The sequence below is a fragment of the Bombina bombina genome, chromosome 5 (genome assembly GCF_027579735.1).
Source record: "Bombina bombina isolate aBomBom1 chromosome 5, aBomBom1.pri, whole genome shotgun sequence".
Taxonomy (NCBI): domain Eukaryota; kingdom Metazoa; phylum Chordata; class Amphibia; order Anura; family Bombinatoridae; genus Bombina; species Bombina bombina.
Genome location: NC_069503.1, coordinates 856,931,810 through 856,954,586, shown reverse-complemented (window position 1 = coordinate 856,954,586; position 22,777 = coordinate 856,931,810).

Here is a 22,777-nt window from a genome sequence, read left to right as displayed (position 1 = left end):
GGATGGAGTCAAGCTCAACTCCCAGTCCTACTGCCAGTTTCTGGAAGACACCTTCTTCAAGCAGTGGTACAGGAAGAAGTCTGCATCCTTCAAGAAAAACATGATTTTCATGCAGGACAATGCTCCATCACACGTGTCCAAGTACTCCACAGAGTGGCTGGCAAGAAAGGGTATAAAAGAAGAAAATCTAATGACATGGCCTCCTTGTTCACCTGATCTGAACCCCATTGAGAACCTGTGGTCCATCATCAAATGTGAGATTTACAAGGAGGGAAAACAGTACACCTCTCTGAACAGTGTCTGGGAGGCTGTGGTTGCTGCTGCACGCAATGTTGATGTTGAACAGATCAAAACACTGACAGAATCCATGGTTGGCAGGCTTTTGAGTGTCCTTGCAAGGAAAGGTGGCTATATTGGTCACTGATTTGTTTTTGTTTTGTTTTTGAATGTCAGAAATGTATATTTGTGAATGTTGAGATGTTATATTGGTTTCACTGGTAAAAATAAATAATTGAAATGGGTATATATTTGTTTTTTGTTAAGTTGCCTAATAATTATGCACATTAATAGTCACCTGCACACACAGATATCCCCCTAAAATAGCTATAACTAAAAACAAACTAAAAACTACTTCCAAAACTATTCAGATTTGATTTTTTTTGGGTTCATTGAGAACATGGTTGTTGTTCAATAATAAAATTAATCCTCAAAAATACAACTTGCCTAATAATTCTGCACTCCCTGTACAAGTAATATAACTTAGTAAAAAAAACAAACAAACTGAAACTTGTTTGTATTTTGTTAACTTTTAACTTTATACTGAAAACAAATATGACCCTAAAAGACACAGCCAGTCCAGCAGCAGTCACTAGCATCAATGCAACAAAAGGTAAGGAGAACTTTTTCTACTTAAAAGTAAGTAATATAACTTTTAGTAAAAAAAATGAGAAATTAATAATTAACTTATATATTATTATATATATAAGTTATATATATTATTATATATATATTATTCTTCTAATCTCTCTTTAAAGCAGCCAGTGGCAAAGGAATTAGTATATAATATATTATTAACAAAACATAGCAAATATGAGGGTGCACAGCAGAGACACAGGTACTTCTAACACATAGATACACACTAGTCTGAGGCTGAAAATGGTAGGCAGTAACGTAAAATTCCCTCTTTGACTTCAATCCCCCCCCTTGAGAATAATGAATGGTAAGAAAAGGCCCTATCTTCCACTGATAGGCTGATATAATCTGTCAATCTATTCACTGTTTCTTCCTGGTTTTCATTTATTGGCTAAAGCCTGCATGCATCATAAAAGTAGCACCTGAGAACGAAAAACAAAAAATACAAAAGAAAACAATGTGCAATTATTGTGTTTGCGATACAGTTTTGATTTTGGATGGTTTCATCTTCGGCATGCAAAGAAAATAATGAAAATGCCATTTTCGTTATTTTAATTCATTCTTCATAACACTAATGCACATCCCTTGTAAATAACTAAATCAGTAATTTTTGGATATAACTGGAAAATAATCTTAAAGGTCTATAAATAAAACCTTTATGTAGAAAACCATAATTTAAATTGAGTTTTACTTACTAGTGATTTCAATTGGGATTTAAATCATGATTTAAATTGATTTTAGGTAAATTAAATTAAAATGCTATTTTTGCAAAATGATTCTGTAGATATGTTGCATACATTGCCATAAGCAATATAAGAAGCCCTGAAAGGAATACAATTGAGGGCAGGGGCTTATGACCACACTGCAGGCCAATAGCAGTATGGTTGTAAGGCAGATTAGTGGAGAGGAGGAGCTGGGGCGAGAGGGTAAGAGGGATCAGCCAATCGGATTGAACTTGATTCTGATTGGCTGATTCCATCAGCCAATCAGAATTTTCCTACCTTAATTCCGATTGGCTGATAGAATCCTATCAGCCAATCGGAATTCGAGGGACGCCATCTTGGATGACGTCCCTTAAAGGAACCGTCATTCTTCAGTTGGAGGTCGCCAGAAGAAGATGGGTCTGCGCTGGAGGTCTTCACAATGGAGCCAGTCCTCATCGGATGAAGATAGAAGATGCCGCTTGGAAGAAGATGGTTGCCGGTCCGGATCTACTCTTCTTCCCGGATAGGATGAAGACTTTGGACCCTCTTCTGGACTTCTTCAGCCGTCAGATGATGGATGTCTAGCCCCCGCTTGGGTTGGATGAAGATTTTGGAGCCAGGACGGATCGGTGTGATACCCGGTGAGGTGAAGATAAGGTAGGAACATCTTCAGGGGCTTAGTGTTAGGTTTATTTAAGGGGGGTTTGGGTTAGATTAGGGGTATGTGGGTGGTGGGTTGTAATGTTGGGGGGGGTATTGTATGTGTTTTTTTTTACAGGCAAAAGAGCTGAATTCCTTGGGGCATGCCCCGCAAAGGGCCCTGTTCAGGGCTGGTAAGGTAAAAGAGCTTTGAACTTTTGTAATTTAGAATAGGGTAGGGCATTTTTTTTATTTTGGGGGCTTTGTTATTTTATTAGGGGGCTTAGAGTAGGTGTAATTAGTTTAAAATTGTTGTAATATTTTTCTAATGTTTGTAAATATTTTTTTATTTTTTGTAACTTAGTTCTTTTTTATTTTTTGTACTTTAGTTAGTTTATTTAATTGTATTTATTTGTAGATATTGTATTTAATTAATTTATTGATAGTGTAGTGTTAGGTTTAATTGTAGATAATTGTAGGTATTGTATTTAATTAATTAATTTATTGATAGTGTAGTGTTAGGTTTAATTGTAACTTAGGTTAGGATTTATTTTACAGGTAATTTTGTAATTATTTTAACTATTTTAGCTATTAAATAGTTCTTAACTATTTAATAGCTATTGTACCTGGTTAAAATAAATACAAAGTTACCTGTAAAATAAATATAAATCCTAAAATAGCTATAATATAATTATAATTTATATTGTAGCTATATTAGGGTTTATTTTACAGGTAAGTATTTAGCTTTAAATAGGAATAATTTATTTAATAAGAGTTAATTTATTTCGTTAGATTTAAATTATATTTAACTTAGGGGGGTGTTAGGGTTAGGGTTAGACTTAGCTTTAGGGGTTAATCCATTTATTACAGTAGCGGCGAGATTCGGTCGGCAGATTAGGGTTTAATGCTTGAAGTTAGATGTCGGCGATATTAGGGAGGGCAGATTAGGGGTTAATACTATTTATTATAGGGTTATTGAGGCAGGAGTGAGGCGGATTAGGGGTTAATAACTTTATTATAGTAGCGGTGCGGTCCGCTCGGCAGATTAGGGGTTAATAAGTGTAGGCAGGTGGAGGCGACGTTGAGGGGGGCAGATTAGGGGTTAATAAATATAATATAGGGGTCGGCGGTGTTAGGGGCAGCAGATTAGGGGTACATAAGTATAATGTAGGTGGCGGTCGGCAGATTAGGGGTTAATTATTGTAGGTAGCTGGCGGCGACGTTGTGGGGGGCAGGTTAGGGGTTAATAAATATAATATAGGGGTCGGCTGTGTTAGGGGCAGCAGATTAGGGGTACATAAATATAACGTAGGTGGCTGTCGGCAGATTGGGGGTTAAAAAATGTAATCGAGTGGAGGCGATGTGGGGGGGACCTCGGTTTAGGGGTACATAGGTAGTTTATGGGTGTTAGTGTACTTTAGAGCACAGTAGTTAAGAGCTTTATAAACCGGCCCAAAAAGCTCTTAACTACTGACTTTTTTCTGCGGCTGGAGTTTTGTCGTTAGATTTCTAACGCTCACTTCAGACACGACTCTAAATGCCGGAGTTAGAAAGATCCCATTGAAAAGATAGGATACGTAATTGACATAAGGGGATCTGCGGTATGGAAAAGTCGCGGCTGAAAAGTGAGCGTTAGACCCTTTCCTGACTGACTCCAAATACCGGCAGTAGCCTAAAACCAGCGTTAGGAGCCTCTAACGCTGGTTTTCACGGCTACCGCCAAACTCTAAATCTAGGCCTAAGTTAATAGTTAGAAAAAACAAGTTCTCAGTTGTTTTACTAAGTTATATTACTTATAAGTTTAAAAAGGTTCTTCTTACCTTTTGTTGCATTTCTGCTAGTGGTTGGTGGTGGACTAGTTGTGTCTCTTAAAGGGACTTTTTTGTTTTCAGTGCTAAGTTGTTATATCATTAGTAATACATATATAATTATGAAATTATTAGGAGGTGATATACCTCCAGTTTAATTGGTTAATAATTCATAATTGATCGACTTTTCAGCTGTACTTTATTGTTTACTTTATCATTTTTTTTGCTGTGAAGAAGAGATGTTATATCTGCAGACACATTCACATTTTTTCGTAATTACAAAACCAAGAATGTGATATTGTCTAGATAAAAAAATGCCCAGAATCATCATACAGAAAACCTCTGGGAGAATATGACATTGTGAATGGATTAATATAATTAATTTACCAAAACATTAAACATTATGGCCATGAATATACAGCCTCATGTAACATAATTAAAAAGAATCCCTATTTCAACAGGAATACCATCTGGATTATTATGTCTTAAATAGAAAACTATCTTTATATAGATTTTTCCTCAAAAAACATTTTATTTAAAAAACTAATAATCCTATTTAAATGGACAGTCTAGTCAGAATTAAACTTTCATGATTCAGATAGGGCATGCAATTTTAGACAACCTACAATTTTCTTTTATCATCAAATTTGCTTTGTTCTATTGGTATTCTTTGTTGAAAGCTAAACCTAGGTAGGCTCATATGCTAATTTCTAAGTCCTTGAAAGCCACCTCTTATCACAGTATATGTTTACAGTTTTTCACAGCTAGACAGTGCTAGCTCATGTTTGCCATATAGATAACATTGTGCCCATGCCCATTAAGTTATTTATGTGCCAGTACAGATTGGCTAAAATGAAAATCTGTCAAAATAACTGAAATAAGGGGGCAATCTGCAGAGGCTTAGATACAAGGTAATCACAGAGGTAAAAAGTATATTAATATAACTGTGCTGTTTATGCAAAACTGCGGAATTGGTAATAAATATAATTATCTACCTAATAACAATTCTGGAGTAGAGTGTCTCTTTAATATTTTTTTTAAAATTGTTGAGTTTTTATCCACCCTGATTTAAATGGTATATTTTAAAAGAACAATTATATACTCCATAGGAATTTTTATTTTAATAAATTACTTTGGCAAATACAAGATGGAATTTTAGTGCAGTATTTGGGGTTTCCAGAGGATGGATATTGTTACACGTTATGCACATTTAACCTATGTGAGTTGGAACTGCAAATGTAGGGCTAGTAATGGCCAAGGTTGAAGTAGAGTAGACTGTACTTGTTACTGGGTAACATTACTGCTACTCTTTTTACAAAATAAACTATTAGTATATACAAATGAAAATACTATTTTTATTTTTTTTATTTTACAGATTTCTTAATATCAGGGATTGCCCTAGAACTATATCTTTGGAGGGCAAACATTTAACCTGAATTTTACAGGGTGTTCCAGAGGCTGGGAACTGAGTCGGAAAGATCATGTGGGAAATAACACGTGTTCTGTGGGTGGAGAAGAGGCAAGGACAGCCTAGGTGTAGCTTCATAGTTTTGGGCATTTATTGGTGGAACAGATAGGCATCAGGGAGATAAACGTTTTGCCTTCCCTTTCAGCTGCATGTGCACATAGTGGGTGCTACCTAAAAGATTGGGAGTGTTTTTGCTCCTCTTTGCTCCCCTTTAACCTTTTCACTGCTTAAAAAGAATGTTATTTAAACTGGAAAAAAAAACAAGTAGAAGTGAATTTTGCAAATAACAACCTTTGAGAGAGGTTATGTCGGATAATATTTATTATTTTTACAAGCGCCTTGTTTCCTTACATTATTTATGGACATATCTGAACACTATAGAGTGCAGAGGATTCCTTTTGCTTGCATATTATTTAGCATTCCCAATTGAATGTTGTAAGCAGTATCTAAGCTCTTTTAGAAAATCACAATAACTTTCTTTAAATATATCTTCTGAGACAGTTCTACATTTCAATTTGATATGTAAATGACAATAATTAGGACTATAAAAAGCTAAAGATTTTAGCAGAACATTTGTAGAAAAGTATGCTGAATTCTTCCAGAGAAGAGAGAGGTTATGTCAGATAATATTTATTATTTTTACAAGTGCCTTGTTTCCTTACATTATTTACAGACATATCTTAACAGTAAGGAGTGTGGGGGGCTCATATTGCTTTTATATTCTTTAGCATTCCCAATTTCATGTTGTAAGTAGTATCTATGCCTTTTTAAAACATGTACCTTCTGAGGGCTAGATTACAAGTGGAGCTCAAAATTGAGCTTATGTGAGAGTGATATTTGCGCTCCACTCATAATACCAGCAGACGCAATGCGAATGCAAGCTCATGTTTTAATTGCATGGAAATATAATAGAGATAGGGCATAAACACCTGACTACTCTAAAGCTATACATACCATAACATACACCAAACGACCATACCAGACTACAACTAGATACTATTCTCATGCCTGTTAGAGTGGATAAATCATATCAGTTGATGTATCATATGGTACCATAAACTATCAGAGGAACTATACCTCAAAGGGAGGTGTGTCTAAATATAATCAATTCCTAAAACAGACTAAAGAGTCTCGGGGCATAATAATAAACCCTCCATAGGAACATAACATAAGAAGGATCAACATAGATTAATGAAAGTATATATTAGTAGGAGTAAAGGAAGACAAGAGAGTATTGGATCCAGCGGTGCAAAGAGAAGACTAGTGAAATGCAGCCAGATCTATATTAAGATTAAGACCATCTGGGTGCATACTCTTCAGCACATGGATCCAATATGTCTCCCTTTGTCTAAATCTATAAAATCGATTGTAAAGATGCGATTTGGGAATGTTTTCAATAGGGGTAATTGTGAAACAATTAATGTCACCCTTATATATTGAATTGCAGTGTCTAGGGACACTATGATTCCTACAATTGTTTTTCATATTACGTTGATGCTCCGACCATCTTTTACTGAGTCTTCTACAAGTGCGGCCCATGTATTGCATCCCACAAATACATGATAGAAGGTAAACTACATATTGGGAGGCACATGATATGTGGCCTATTATCAAATAGTTACGTCCAGTCATGGAGTTAAAAGTCTTATTATTATGTATAATATGATCACATAACTTGCGTATATGTATATATTTTTTAGTAATTGATTCATAGTAGTTATCAATTTATCCTATGTTTAGTATGAGCAATTTTACTATGCTCTCACATCTGCTGTCACTATTATTATATTAGAACCTTATTTTAGGTTTTTAAATGGTTTTATATGTTAGATCTGCGGCTACCCTATCACCGTCAGTGCTTTCTATACACACCCCCAATTTGAGTATTACACTCTGCATGTTGATGATTTGCAGTTCTTCATCTATTGTGACGTTTTGAGAGGTGTGTATCGACATGACGATTTGATTGGTTAGCTTGTTTTTTAAATACAGCAAGTATTTTGTTTTTTATACGGCCTGATGAAACGGCATGTTAATCTGCTGAGAAATGCGTTGCCTGTATTTTAAATGTGCTATTAAAGTTTGCACCTTTTTAATATACTTGCTCTGTTATATGTTTGCTGATATCCACTGTCTGAGGACTCGGATCACTGTTAATTGTCTCACCTGGCCCTCCGCGGGCTCACGCTCAACACCTGAGTGTACTGTGGATTGGATTATCGCCATCCTTGGAGGTCCCCCTGTGCTGCAGGATCTTTTCGTATTGTGACCTGCCGCTGGTGTCAAGTTGCTCCTGGAAGAAGTCTATCGGGTGACTTTATTGGTCCCGAGCTGCATTTCTAGGCACTCCAGTCATGCCTCTTCACTTATGAGTACCTGCTCGAGGGGGGTGGCTGTGGTTCATTCAACCTCTGGTCCTCCTACGTTATTACCCTATGTGGTGCCTCTGTTTATCCTTGTCTATTTAGGATGATTGTCCATAATTAAAATAAATCTAAATAAAACTTACAATTATTACCTAAATAATTCCTATTTAAAACTAAATACTTACCTATAAAATAAAACCTAAGCTAGCTACAACATAACTAATAGTTATATTGTAGCTAGCTTAGGTTTTATTTTTATTTCACAGGTAAGTTTGAATTTATTTTAACTAGATAGACTAGTTATTAAATAGTTATTAACTATTTACTAGCTACTTAGTTAAAATAAATACAAAGTTACCTGTAAAATAAAACCTAACCTGCCTTATACTAAAACCTAGAAAAAGTATTTTTCCAGCCACCAGTTAAACTTTAAAAAGACCTTTATTCGTTTCTTACAGGGTCCATCATATCAACAACAACGTTTCAAACCTATGCCAGGTTCTTAATCATGTCTACTGAATAGTATACAGGTGTGTCTTTTATACCTGTCCAATTTTTATCAGATTGCACAATAGTGCCATCTTGTGGTTAAAATTTAAAATTACATGTGACAAATTATCTAAAGGAATTTACTATTAATTCTTATATTTTAAGTTGGTTTCTTCATTACTTATATATGTTTGTCACATGGAAATTTAAAACCAAATTTATATACATATAATTAAAACCTATACACATTATAGTATCAGAATCAAACATGCTGCTACAGGTATATGCTATCATAGTCAAAAAAATAATGACCATTCAAAATCTTTATTTAAGCCTTCAGGTATCATTGTGTTTAATCTGTTTATCCAAAACATCTCCCTTCTTTTAAGCATCTGGTCTCTGTCACCTCCCCTCCTGGGTCTGTCAACTTGTTCAATGACTTGAAATCTAAGTTGACTGATGTTGTGACCCATGGAGAGGAAGTGACAGGAAACAGGAGCCTCCATATTTTTGTTTCTAATGTTAGATTTATGTTCTGTGATTCTTGTTCTTACTTCCCTACTCGTTTCTCCTATATAAATCCTGGCACACGGACATTTGATGAGATAAATAGCATATGTGCTTCTACATGTTAGATATTTCTTTATAGGGTATTTGGTTCCCTTAATGGGGTGAAAAAAATCTTTCCCTTTTATTATTGAACTACAGTGACTGCAATGAAGGCAGGGATAACACCCTCTATTATCAGATCCCATTGTTGTTTGTAAAGTCTTCCTATTACTACCTATATCTGCCCTTACTAATTCATCTCTCAAATTTTTGGTTTTCTTATAAGCTACCATAGGAATATGTTTGAAGTCCTCCACTTGGGGATTACAGTCTCTCAGTATGTGCCAGTGTCTATTTATGATATGTGATATTTTTGTTCCTAGGGAGTTGTATTGGGTAACAAATATCATTCTGTTTTCTTTTGTTTTGTTTTTAGTGTTATCAGTTTCTTTATTTTTGAAGTATTCCAACTGTTTTGTAATTAGATCTTCTGGATACCCTCTTCTTTTGAATTTATCTGCCATTTCATTTAGTCTTATGTCACATCTCCTTTCATCAGTCACTATTCTTTTTACTCTTTTAAATTGACCTTGGGGTATTGCTTCTATTGTTCTTTTTGAATGGAAACTGTCATATTGTAATACTTTATTTTTATCTGTGGGTTTCACATACAAGTCAGTTTTTAAGAAGCCTTGTTCTTTATATACAAAAGTGTCTAAGAATGCTACTCCTGTTTCCTCCATATTGAGTGTAAATTTGAGCCCAGCTACTGATGTGTTAAGGTGTTGAACAAATTGCAGTAGGCTACCAGTGTCTCCCCACCATATGCCAAATATGTCATCCACAAATCTCCACCATGCTGCACCATATTTTAAAAATAATGGATGTGAATATATGAATTTCTCTTCTATGTGGGACATAAAAATGTTGGCATATGTTGGGGCTACACTGGAGCCCATTGCAGTGCCTTGCTTTTGTAGGCACTGCAATGGGCTCCAGTGTAGCCCCAACATATGCCAACATTTTTATGTCCCACATAGAAGAGAAATTCATATATTCACATCCATTATTTTTAAAATATGGTGCAGCATGGTGGAGATTTGTGGATGACATATTTGGCATATGGTGGGGAGACACTGGTAGCCTACTGCAATTTGTTCAACACCTTAACACATCAGTAGCTGGGCTCAAATTTACACTCAATATGGAGGAAACAGGAGTAGCATTCTTAGACACTTTTGTATATAAAGAACAAGGCTTCTTAAAAACTGACTTGTATGTGAAACCCACAGATAAAAATAAAGTATTACAATATGACAGTTTCCATTCAAAAAGAACAATAGAAGCAATACCCCAAGGTCAATTTAAAAGAGTAAAAAGAATAGTGACTGATGAAAGGAGATGTGACATAAGACTAAATGAAATGGCAGATAAATTCAAAAGAAGAGGGTATCCAGAAGATCTAATTACAAAACAGTTGGAATACTTCAAAAATAAAGAAACTGATAACACTAAAAACAAAACAAAAGAAAACAGAATGATATTTGTTACCCAATACAACTCCCTAGGAACAAAAATATCACATATCATAAATAGACACTGGCACATACTGAGAGACTGTAATCCCCAAGTGGAGGACTTCAAACATATTCCTATGGTAGCTTATAAGAAAACCAAAAATTTGAGAGATGAATTAGTAAGGGCAGATATAGGTAGTAATAGGAAGACTTTACAAACAACAATGGGATCTGATAATAGAGGGTGTTATCCCTGCCTTCATTGCAGTCACTGTAGTTCAATAATAAAAGGGAAAGATTTTTTTCACCCCATTAAGGGAACCAAATACCCTATAAAGAAATATCTAACATGTAGAAGCACATATGCTATTTATCTCATCAAATGTCCGTGTGCCAGGATTTATATAGGAGAAACGAGTAGGGAAGTAAGAACAAGAATCACAGAACATAAATCTAACATTAGAAACAAAAATATGGAGGCTCCTGTTTCCTGTCACTTCCTCTCCATGGGTCACAACATCAGTCAACTTAGATTTCAAGTCATTGAACAAGTTGACAGACCCAGGAGGGGAGGTGACAGAGACCAGATGCTTAAAAGAAGGGAGATGTTTTGGATAAACAGATTAAACACAATGATACCTGAAGGCTTAAATAAAGATTTTGAATGGTCATTATTTTTTTGACTATGATAGCATATACCTGTAGCAGCATGTTTGATTCTGATACTATAATGTGTATAGGTTTTAATTATATGTATATAAATTTGGTTTTAAATTTCCATGTGACAAACATATATAAGTAATGAAGAAACCAACTTAAAATATAAGAATTAATAGTAAATTCCTTTAGATAATTTGTCACATGTAATTTTAAATTTTAACCACAAGATGGCACTATTGTGCAATCTGATAAAAATTGGACAGGTATAAAAGACACACCTGTATACTATTCAGTAGACATGATTAAGAACCTGGCATAGGTTTGAAACGTTGTTGTTGATATGATGGACCCTGTAAGAAACGAATAAAGGTCTTTTTAAAGTTTAACTGGTGGCTGGAAAAATACTTTTTCTTGGATATATATTGGGGTCTGGCTAACCCTTTTCCCGTGCCCCAAAAAGGAAAATAGGTGCTGTCTTTCACTATCATATTCATTATACTAAAACCTAACATTACAATAAAATTACACAAAATAAAAAAACAAAATTATCTAAAAATAAAAACAAATTACTCCTAATCTAATAGCCATATTAAAATAAAAAAGCCCCCCCAAAATAAAAAAAAACCTAGCTTACACTAAACTGCCAATGACCCTTAAATGGGCCTTTTGCAGGGCATTGCCCCAAAGAAATCAGCTCTTTTACCTGTAAAAAAAATATACAAAGAGCCCTCCCAACAGTAAAACCCACCACCCACACAACCAAACCCCCCCAAATAAAATTCTATCTAAATAAACCTAAGCTAACCATTGCCCTGAAAAGGGCATTTGGGTGGGCATTACCCATAAAAGGGCATTTAGCTCTTTTATGGTGCCCAAACCCTAAGCTAAAAATAAAACCCACCCAATAAACCCTTAAAAAAACCTAACACTAACCCCCGATGATCCACTTGCAGTTTTCAAAAACCGGACATCCATCCTCATCGAGGTGGCAGAAGTCTTCATCCAAGCAGGCAGAAGTCCTCATCCAAGCCGGCAGAAGTCTTCATCCAAGTGAGCAGAAGCCCTCATCGAAGAGGATAAATAAAAAATCCTATTGGCTGTTGCAATCAGCCAATAGGATTGTGCTTTCATCCTATTGGCTGATCTAATCAGTCAATAGAATGCAAGCTCAATCCTATTGGCTGATTGGATCAGCCAATAGGATAAAAGCTCAATCCTATTGGCTGATTGCAACTGCCAATAGGATTTTTTCCCCTTTAATTCCTATTGGCTGATAGAAATCTATCAGCCAATCAGAATGTAAGGGACGCCATCTTGGATGACATCACTTAAAGGGAACCTTCATTTTCCAGCGGCGACCGTAAGAAGAGGATGCTCCTCGCCGTATGTCTTGAAGATGGACCCACTCCGTGCCGGATGGATGAAGATAGAAGATGCCGTCTGGATGAAGACTTCTGCCAACTTGTATGAAGATTTCTGCCGGCTTCGATGAGGACTTCTGCCCGCTTGGATGAAGACTTCTGCCGGCTTCAAGGAGGACTTCTGCCCACTGTAAGTGGATCGTCAGGGTTTAGTGTTAGTTTTTTTTTAAGGGTTTATTGGGTGGGTTTTTTTTAGTTTTTTTTTAGTTTAGGATTTGGGCACCGTAAAATAGCTAAATGCCCTTTTAAGGGCAATTTCCATCCAAATGCCCTTTCAGGGCAATGGTTAGCTTAGGTTTATTTAGATAGAATTTTATTTGGGGGGTTTGGATGTGTGGCTGGTGGGTTTTATTGTTGGGGGGTTGTTTGTAGATATTTTTTACAGGTAAAAGAGCTGATTTCTTTGGGGCAATCCCCCACAAAAGGCTCTTTTAAGGGCCATTGGCAGTTTAGTGTAGGCTAGGGTTTTTTTCATTTTTTTAAAAAATTTTTTATAGTGCTATTAGATTAGGAGTAATTCGTTTTTATTTTTGATATTTTCATTTTTTATTTTGTATAATTTAGTGTTTATTTTTTTTTAAGTTAGATAATTGTATTTTATTAATTTAATTTATTTTATTTTATTGTAATGTTAGGTTTTAGTGTACGGCAGTTTTACGGTTAACTTTGTATTTATTTAACTAGGTACCTAGTAAATAGTTAATAACTATTTACTAACTAGTCTACCTAGTTAAATAAAAACAAACTTACCTGTGAAATAAAAATAAAACCTAAGCTAGCTACAATATAACTATTAGTTATTTTGTAGCTAGCTTTGGTTTTATTTTATAGGTAAGTATTTAGCTTTAAATACAAATTATTTAGGTAATAATTATAAGATTTTTTAGATTTATTTTAATTATATTTAAGTTAGGGAGTGTTAGGGTTAGTGTTAGGTTCAGGGTTAGATTAGGGTTAGGGTTATGCTTAGGGTTAGGTTTACGTTAGGGTTAGGTTAAGGGGTTAATATATAGAACTGAGAGATGAGTTAGACAATAGAGAAAATGAAATTATACAAACTAAGTGTACCAAAATGAAACGTGATCTTAAAGATTTTGAGAAATGCAGAATTTTCACGTGGGACAATAAACAGCCCATACGTAGACCAGTGAATAGCCTTCCCCCATCTAAAGCTATGTCACAGTCTGATTGTGAGTCATCAGCTGTGGAAGACAGTGACTCTGACAAAGGTAGCAACAAACCAACAGGCAGTAGTTTTTTAGGCAGGAATTCAGATCAACTTGACAAAGACACCAAAGACGAACAAGGAGGGGCAAAGGGGGGAGACCGGACTCTGAGAGACAGAGACAGGTGGGGATACAGGACAGACAATCAATACAGGAGGAGGGAGGATTGGGGAAAATGACCCAAGTGGTAAAAGAGAATGATAATAAACTACAAGTAATTAATCTCTCTAAGAGAACCCTAACTCTCGAACACTTACATATTTTATCGAAATGACTGTCTTTTTCCCCTACACCTCATTTGGACAAATTTGAGCTAATTAAAGATCTACATTTATTTTGTAGAAAACTAGCTCTTAAAGGGACAGTATACACTCATTTTCATATATCTGCATGTAATAGACACTACTATAAAGAATAAGATGCACAGATTCTGATATAAAAATCCAGTATAAAACTGTTTAAAAACTTACTTAGAAGCTGTCAGTTTGGCTCTGTTGAAAAGGTAGCTGGAAAGCCCACTGCAAGTGGCAAATAAGACACTCCCCCTCCCCCTTCTTTTACATATGAAAAGACCCTTTACACAAACAGGAGCAAGCTGGAGAAGGTAGCTGACGGTATTCACATAAAACTTTGGGGCTTGGTTAGGAGTATGAAAATCAGAGCAATGTTATTTAAAAGTAAGCAAAACTATACATTTATTTAAAAAAAAAAAAACTTTATAGGCTATATAAATAGATCATCTACAAAACATTTATGCAAAGAAAAAATGAGTGTATAATGTCCCTTTAAGAAGATTTACAGTACACATGGGGACAGTGCTACTGATGAGTTGAGAACCCTTGATACTTTAATAGAACTTTGGAATGAAAGTGAGGAATATAGCTCCCCTAAACCAGAAATCTTCTTAGACAAGGAACTCAAAACAAAATCCAAATTTATGCCCCCTTTGAACAAAATTCCTCAAATTGAAGTATTTCTCAAAATGGTTATGGAGGATTTTCTAAAAATCAAGGAAATTAAAATTTCCAATATAAGCAAAGATGAAGCTGAGGCCTTGAATGAAATATATTCATGGGATGACATTCTAGTTAAACCATCAGACAAGGGTGGCTGGCAACATTGTCATTTGGGAAAAAGAGCATTATATTATAATGACCCTTTTTAGGGCTATTGGTAGTTAGTTTAGGCCAGGCGTTTTTTATTTTGGGTGCTTTTTTATTTTGATAGGGCTATTAGATTAGGTGTAATTAGTTTAAATATTTGATAATTTCATTTTTATTTTGAGTAAATTAAGTGTTTGTTTTTTTGTAATTTGGTTAATTTTATTTAATTCATGTAATTTATTTAATTGTAGTTTAAGGTTAGGTGTTAGTGTAAGAAAGATTAGGTTTTATTTTACAGGTAAATTTGTGTTTATTTTAACTAGGTAGTTAGTAAATAGTTAATAACAATTTAATAACTATTCTACCTAGTTAAAATAAATACAAACTTACCTGTGAAATAAAAATAAAACCTAAGCTAGCTACAATGTAACTATTAGTTATATTGTAGCTAGCTTAGGGTTTATTTTTACAAGTAAGTATTTAGTTTTAAATAGGAATTATTTAGTTAATGATAGTAATTTTTATTTAGATTTATTTTAATTATATTAAAGTTAGTGGTGTTAGGGTTAGACTTATGGTTATTTTTAGGGGTCAATAACTTTAGTATAGTGGCGGCGATGTTAGGGACAGCAGATTAGGGGTTAATAACAGTAATGTAGGTTGCGGCGATGTTAGGGACAGCAGATTAGGGGTTAATAAGTGTATGTAGGTGGCAACGACATTTGGGCAGCAGATTAGTTGTTAATAATATTAAGTGTTGAGGTTTAGGGGTTAATATGTTTATTCTAGTGGTGGCGATGTCCGAAGCGGCAGATTAGGGGTTAATATTTTTATTATAGTATTTGCGATGCGGGAGGTCCTTGGTTTAGGGGTTAATAGGTAGTTTATGGGTGTTAGTGTACTTTTTTGCACTTTAGTTATGAGTTTTATGTTACGGCGTTGTAGCATAAAACTCATAACTACTGAATTTCAGTTTACAGTACGGCTGTACCGCTCACTTTTTGCCCTCCCAGGCAAACTCGTAATACCGGCGCAAATGAAGTCCCATTGAAAAAGGACTTTTTGAAAGCTGCCGTAGTTACGTTGCGTTATGGCCAAAAAAGTGTGCGGTACAGATATACCTGCAAGACTCGTAATACCAGCGGTAGTGAAAAAGAGCCTTAACGCTGCTTTTTCACTCATACCGCAAAACTCCTAATCTAGCCGTTAGGTTTTATTTTTATTTCACAGGTAAGTTTGTATTTATTTTAACTAGGTAGACTAGTTAGTAAATAGTTATTAACTATTTAATTACTACCTAGTTTAACTAAATACAAAACCTAAAATTACAAAAAATAAAAACCTACCATTAAAAAAAATAAAAAAACCTACCATTAGAAAAAAAAATGAAATGATCCAAAAAAATAAAATAATTCCTATTCTAATACACATTAAAAAAAACACCCAAAATAAAAAAGCCTAATCTAAAATAAACTACCAGGGGGCCCTTAAAAGGGCCTTTTGTAGAACATTGCCCTAAGTTAAACAGCTCTTTTGCTACAAAAAAAACAAACACCCCTTACAGTATACAAACCCCCACCCCCCAAACTAACAAGGGCTCTTAAAAGGGCCTTTTGGGGGGCCCTTAAAAGGGTCTATTGTAGGGCATTGCCCTAAGTTAAACAGCTCTTTTTCTACAAAAAAAACCCACCCCCTAATAAAATACAATGCACAAAATAACAAATTATCAAAAATAATAAAAATTATTCCTATTCTAATACCCATTAAAAAAACCATCCCAAAATAAAAACCTAGGGTTTCGGCGTAAGCGTGGGAACCTGCGCCGCCCATAATTTCACCTCGCACATCGAGCTATTACATATACCCGCTGGCAGTACCTAAAGTGCCTTAAGTCTGATAAACTAGCGATGTCCAGAAATGAGCGTAAGTACAAATTTATGGAGTTGCTAGTGGCTTACGGCACTTCAGAAACTGCCGGCGCCTAAGAAAAGTAAAGATAAATCTAAATCTCCCGTAACAGTCTAACCTGCCTCCCAAAAATAGCCCGACACGTTAAACCCCTCTCACTACTAATAATAAATGTATTATTTTATAGGGTTTATTTTATAGGTAAGTATTTAGTTTTAAAAAGGAATAATTTAGTTAATAATAGTAATATTATTTAGATTTATTTAAATAATATTTAAGTTAGGGGGGGTGTTAGGGTTAGGGTTAGACTTAGGTTTAGGGGTTAATAACTTTATTATAGTGGCGGCGACGTTGGCAGCGGCAGATTAGGGGTTAATACTTTTAATAGCCTATGTGGGCTATGGCGGTTTAGGGGTTAATACTAGAATAGGTTAATTGCGGTGTGGGCTATGGCGGTTTAGGGGTTAATACACTTTATTAGTTATTGCGGTGGGGGATTGCGGTTGACAGGAAGATAGGCATTGCGCATGCGTTAGGTGTTAGTTTATTTTTGCAGGCATTTTATGGAGTTACGGTGCTTCCATACTCAGCGCAAGGCCTGCTACGGCTGCATTTTATGGTGAGGTGAAAATAGGGTAAGATTTCTCCATTTTCGCCACGTAAGGCCTTGCGCTGTATATTGGATACCGATTTACGACGTGGTCCCATGTTAGCCTATGGGAGTAAAAATTGTGAGCGACGGGTGAAATATACGGCCGTAACTTGTATGCTACGCCGTATATGTAATACCAAAATCGCGCAAAATCTGGCGCCGACGGATTTTGCGGGCGACGCTACATATCGGATCGGGCCCCTAATCTAGAATAAACTACCAATGGCCCTTAAAAGGGCCTTTTGCAGGGCATTGCCCTAAAGAAATCAGCTCTGTTTATGAAAAAAAATTACAAACATCCACTAACATTACAAACCCTCAATGTCCATCCAAATGCCCTTTTCAGGGCAATGGGTAGCTTAGGTTGTTTAGATAGTTTTTTTTTTACTTTTGTGGGTTTGGGGGAGTGGGGGTTTGTAATTTTTTTTTTTCATAAACAGAGCTGATTTTTTTAGGGCAATTCCTTACAAAAGGCCATTGGTAGTTTATTCTTTTGGGGTGTTTTATTTTTTTTTAACCCCTTAACGACCGAGGACGTGCAGGGTACGTCCTCAAAAAAAAGGCAGTTAACGCCTGAGGACGTACCCTGCACGTCCTCGGTGTGGAAAGCAGCTGGAAGAACTTGACAAAGACACCAAAGACGAACAAGGAGGGGCAAAGGGGGGAGACCGGACTCTGAGAGACAGAGACAGGTGGGGATACAGGACAGACAATCAATACAGGAGGAGGGAGGATTGGGGAAAATGACCCAAGTGGTAAAAGAGAATGATAATAAACTACAAGTAATTAATCTCTCTAAGAGAACCCTAACTCTCGAACACTTACATATTTTATCGAAATGACTGTCTTTTTCCCCTACACCTCATTTGGACAAATTTGAGCTAATTAAAGATCTACATTTATTTTGTAGAAAACTAGCTCTTAAAGGGACAGTATACACTCATTTTCATATATCTGCATGTAATAGACACTACTATAAAGAATAAGATGCACAGATTCTGATATAAAAATCCAGTTTAAAACTGTTTAAAAACTTACTTAGAAGCTGTCAGTTTGGCTCTGTTGAAAAGGTAGCTGGAAAGCCCACTGCAAGTGGCAAATAAGACACTCCCCCTCCCCCTTCTTTTACATATGAAAAGACCCTTTACACAAACAGGAGCAAGCTGGAGAAGGTAGCTGACGGTATTCACATAAAACTTTGGGGCTTGGTTAGGAGTATGAAAATCAGAGCAATGTTATTTAAAAATAAGCAAAACTATACATTTATTTAAAAAAAAAAAACTTTATAGGCTATATAAATAGATCATCTACAAAACATTTATGCAAAGAAAAAATGAGTGTATAATGTCCCTTTAAGAAGATTTACAGTACACATGGGGACAGTGCTACTGATGAGTTGAGAACCCTTGATACTTTAATAGAACTTTGGAATGAAAGTGAGGAATATAGCTCCCCTAAACCAGAAATCTTCTTAGACAAGGAACTCAAAACAAAATCCAAATTTATGCCCCCTTTGAACAAAATTCCTCAAATTGAAGTATTTCTCAAAATGGTTATGGAGGATTTTCTAAAAATCAAGGAAATTAAAATTTCCAATATAAGCAAAGATGAAGCTGAGGCCTTGAATGAAATATATTCATGGGATGACATTCTAGTTAAACCATCAGACAAGGGTGGCTGGCAACATTGTCATTTGGGAAAAAGAGCATTATATTATAATGACCCTTTTTAGGGCTATTGGTAGTTAGTTTAGGCCAGGCGTTTTTTATTTTGGGTGCTTTTTTATTTTGATAGGGCTATTAGATTAGGTGTAATTAGTTTAAATATTTGATAATTTCATTTTTATTTTGAGTAAATTAAGTGTTTGTTTTTTTGTAATTTGGTTAATTTTATTTAATTCATGTAATTTATTTAATTGTAGTTTAAGGTTAGGTGTTAGTGTAAGAAAGATTAGGTTTTATTTTACAGGTAAATTTGTGTTTATTTTAACTAGGTAGTTAGTAAATAGTTAATAACAATTTAATAACTATTCTACCTAGTTAAAATAAATACAAACTTACCTGTGAAATAAAAATAAAACCTAAGCTAGCTACAATGTAACTATTAGTTATATTGTAGCTATCTTAGGGTTTATTTTTACAAGTAAGTATTTAGTTTTAAATAGGAATTATTTAGTTAATGATAGTAATTTTTATTTAGATTTATTTTAATTATATTAAAGTTAGTGGTGTTAGGGTTAGACTTATGGTTATTTTTAGGGGTCAATAACTTTAGTATAGTGGCGGCGATGTTAGGGACAGCAGATTAGGGGTTAATAACAGTAATGTAGGTTGCGGCGATGTTAGGGACAGCAGATTATGGGTTAATAAGTGTATGTAGGTGGCGACGACATTTGGGCAGCAGATTAGTTGTTAATAATATTTAACTAGTGTTTACGATGCAGGAGTGTTGCGGTTTAGGGGTTAATATGTTTATTCTAGTGGTGGCGATGTCCGAAGCAGCAGATTAGGGGTTAATATTTTTATTATAGTATTTGCGATGCGGGAGGACCTTGGTTTAGGGGTTAATAGGTAGTTTATGGGTGTTAGTGTACTTTTTTACACTTTAGTTATGAGTTTTATGTTACGGCGTTGTAGCATAAAACTCATAACTACTGAATTTCAGTTTACAGTACGGCTGTACCGCTCACTTTTTGCCCTCCCAGGCAAACTCGTAATACCGGCGCAAATGAAGTCCCATTGAAAAAGGACTTTTTGAAAGCTGCCGTAGTTACGTTGCGTTATGGCCAAAAAAGTGTGCGGTACAGATATACCTGCAAGACTCGTAATATCAGCGGTAGTGAAAAAGAGCCTTAACGCTGCTTTTTCACTCATACCGCAAAACTCCTAATCTAGCCGTTAGGTTTTATTTTTATTTCACAGGTAAGTTTGTATTTATTTTAACTAGGTAGACTAGTTAGTAAATAGTTATTAACTATTTAATTACTACCTAGTTTAACTAAATACAAAACCTAAAATTACAAAAAATAAAAACCTACCATTAAAAAAAATAAAAAAACCTACCATTAGAAAAAAAAATGAAATGATCCAAAAAAATAAAATAATTCCTATTCTAATACACATTAAAAAAAACACCCAAAATAAAAAAGCCTAATCTAAAATAAACTACCAGGGGGCCCTTAAAAGGGCCTTTTGTAGAACATTGCCCTAAGTTAAACAGCTCTTTTGCTACAAAAAAAAACAAACACCCCTTACAGTATATAAACCCCCACCCCCCAAACTAACAAGGGCTCTTAAAAGGGCCTTTTGGGGGGCCCTTAAAAGGGTCTATTGTAGGGCATTGCCCTAAGTAAAACAGCTCTTTTTCTACAAAAAAAACCCACCCCCTAATAAAATACAATGCACAAAATAACAAATTATCAAAAATAATAAAAATTATTCCTATTCTAATACCCATTAAAAAAAACCATCCCAAAATAAAAACCTAGGGCGCGATCCGATATACAGCGCAGGTTTCGGCGTAAGCGTGGGAACCTGCGCCGCCCATAATTTCACCTCGCTCATCGAGCTATTACATATACCCGCCGGCAGTTCCTAAAGTGCCTTAAGTCTGATAAACGATGTCCAGAAATGAGCGTAAGTACAAATTTATGGAGTTGCTAGTGGCTTACGGCACTTCAGAAACTGCCGGCGCCTAAGAAAAGTAAAGATAAATCTAAATCTCCCGTAACAGTCTAACCTGCCTCCCAAAAATAGCCCGACACGTTAAACCCCTCTCACTACTAATAATAAATGTATTAACCCCTAGACTGACAACCCCCACAATGCAATAAGACTAATTATTAACCCCTAAACTGCCATAGCCCACAACGCAATAAGCCTAATTATTAACCCCTAAACCGCCATAGCCCACACCGCAATTAACCTATTTAAGTATTAACCCCTAAACTGCCATAGCCCACATAGGCTATTAAATGTATTAACCCCTAATCTTCTGCCGCCAACGTCGCCGCCACTATAATAAATTTATTAACCCCTAAACCTAAGTCTAACCCTAACCCTAACACCCCCCCTAACTTAAATATTATTTAAATACATCTAAATAATATTACTATTATTAACTAAAGTATTCCTATTTAAAACTAAATACTTACCTATAAAATAAACCCTAAGATAGCTACAATATAATTAATAATTACATTGTAGCTATTTTAGGATTTATTTTTATTTTACAGGCAATTTTGTATTTATTTTAACTAGGTACAATAGCTATTAAATAGTTAATAACTATTTAATAGCTACCTAGTTAAAATAATTACAAATGTACCTGTAAAATAAAATAGCTATTGAACCTAGTTAAAATAAATACAAAGTTGCCTGTAAAATAAAAATAAATCCTAAAATAGCTACAATGTAATTATTAATTATAGCTATCTTAGGGTTTATTTTATAGGTAAGTATTTAGTTTTAAAAAGGAATAATTTAGTTAATAATAGTAATATTATTTAGATTTATTTAAATAATATTTAAGTTAGGGGGGGTGTTAGGGTTAGGGTTAGACTTAGGTTTAGGGGTTAATAACTTTATTATAGTGGCGGCGACGTTGGCAGCGGCAGATTAGGGGTTAATACTTTTAGTAGCCTATGTGGGCTATGGTGGTTTAGGGGTTAATACTAGAATAGGTTAATTGCGGTGTGGGCTATGGCGGTTTAGGGGTTAATACACTTTATTAGTTATTGCGGTGGGGGATTGCGGTTGACAGGAAGATAGGCATTGCGCATGCGTTAGGTGTTAGTTTATTTTTGCAGGCATTTTATGGAGTTACGGTGCTTCCATACTCAGCGCAAGGCCTGCTACGGCTGCATTTTATGGTGAGGTGAAAATGGGGTAAGATTTCTCCATTTTCACCACGTAAGGCCTTGCGCTGTATATTGGATACCGATTTACGACGTGGTCCCATGTTAGCCTATGGGAGTAAAAATTGTGAGCGACGGGTGAAATATACGGCCGTAACTTGTATGCTACGCCGTATATGTAATACCAAAATCGCACAAAATCTGGCGCCGCCGGATTTTGCGGGCGACGCTACATATCGGATCGGGCCCCTAATCTAGAATAAACTACCAATGGCCCTTAAAAGGGCCTTTTGCAGGGCATTGCCCTAAAGAAATCAGCTCTGTTTATGAAAAAAAATTACAAACATCCACTAACATTACAAACCCTCAATGCCCATCCAAATGCCCTTTTCAGGGCAATGGGTAGCTTAGGTTGTTTAGATAGTTTTTTTTTTACTTTTGTGGGTTTGGGGGGGTGGGGGTTTGTAATGTTAGTGGGGGTTTGTAATTTTTTTTTTCAT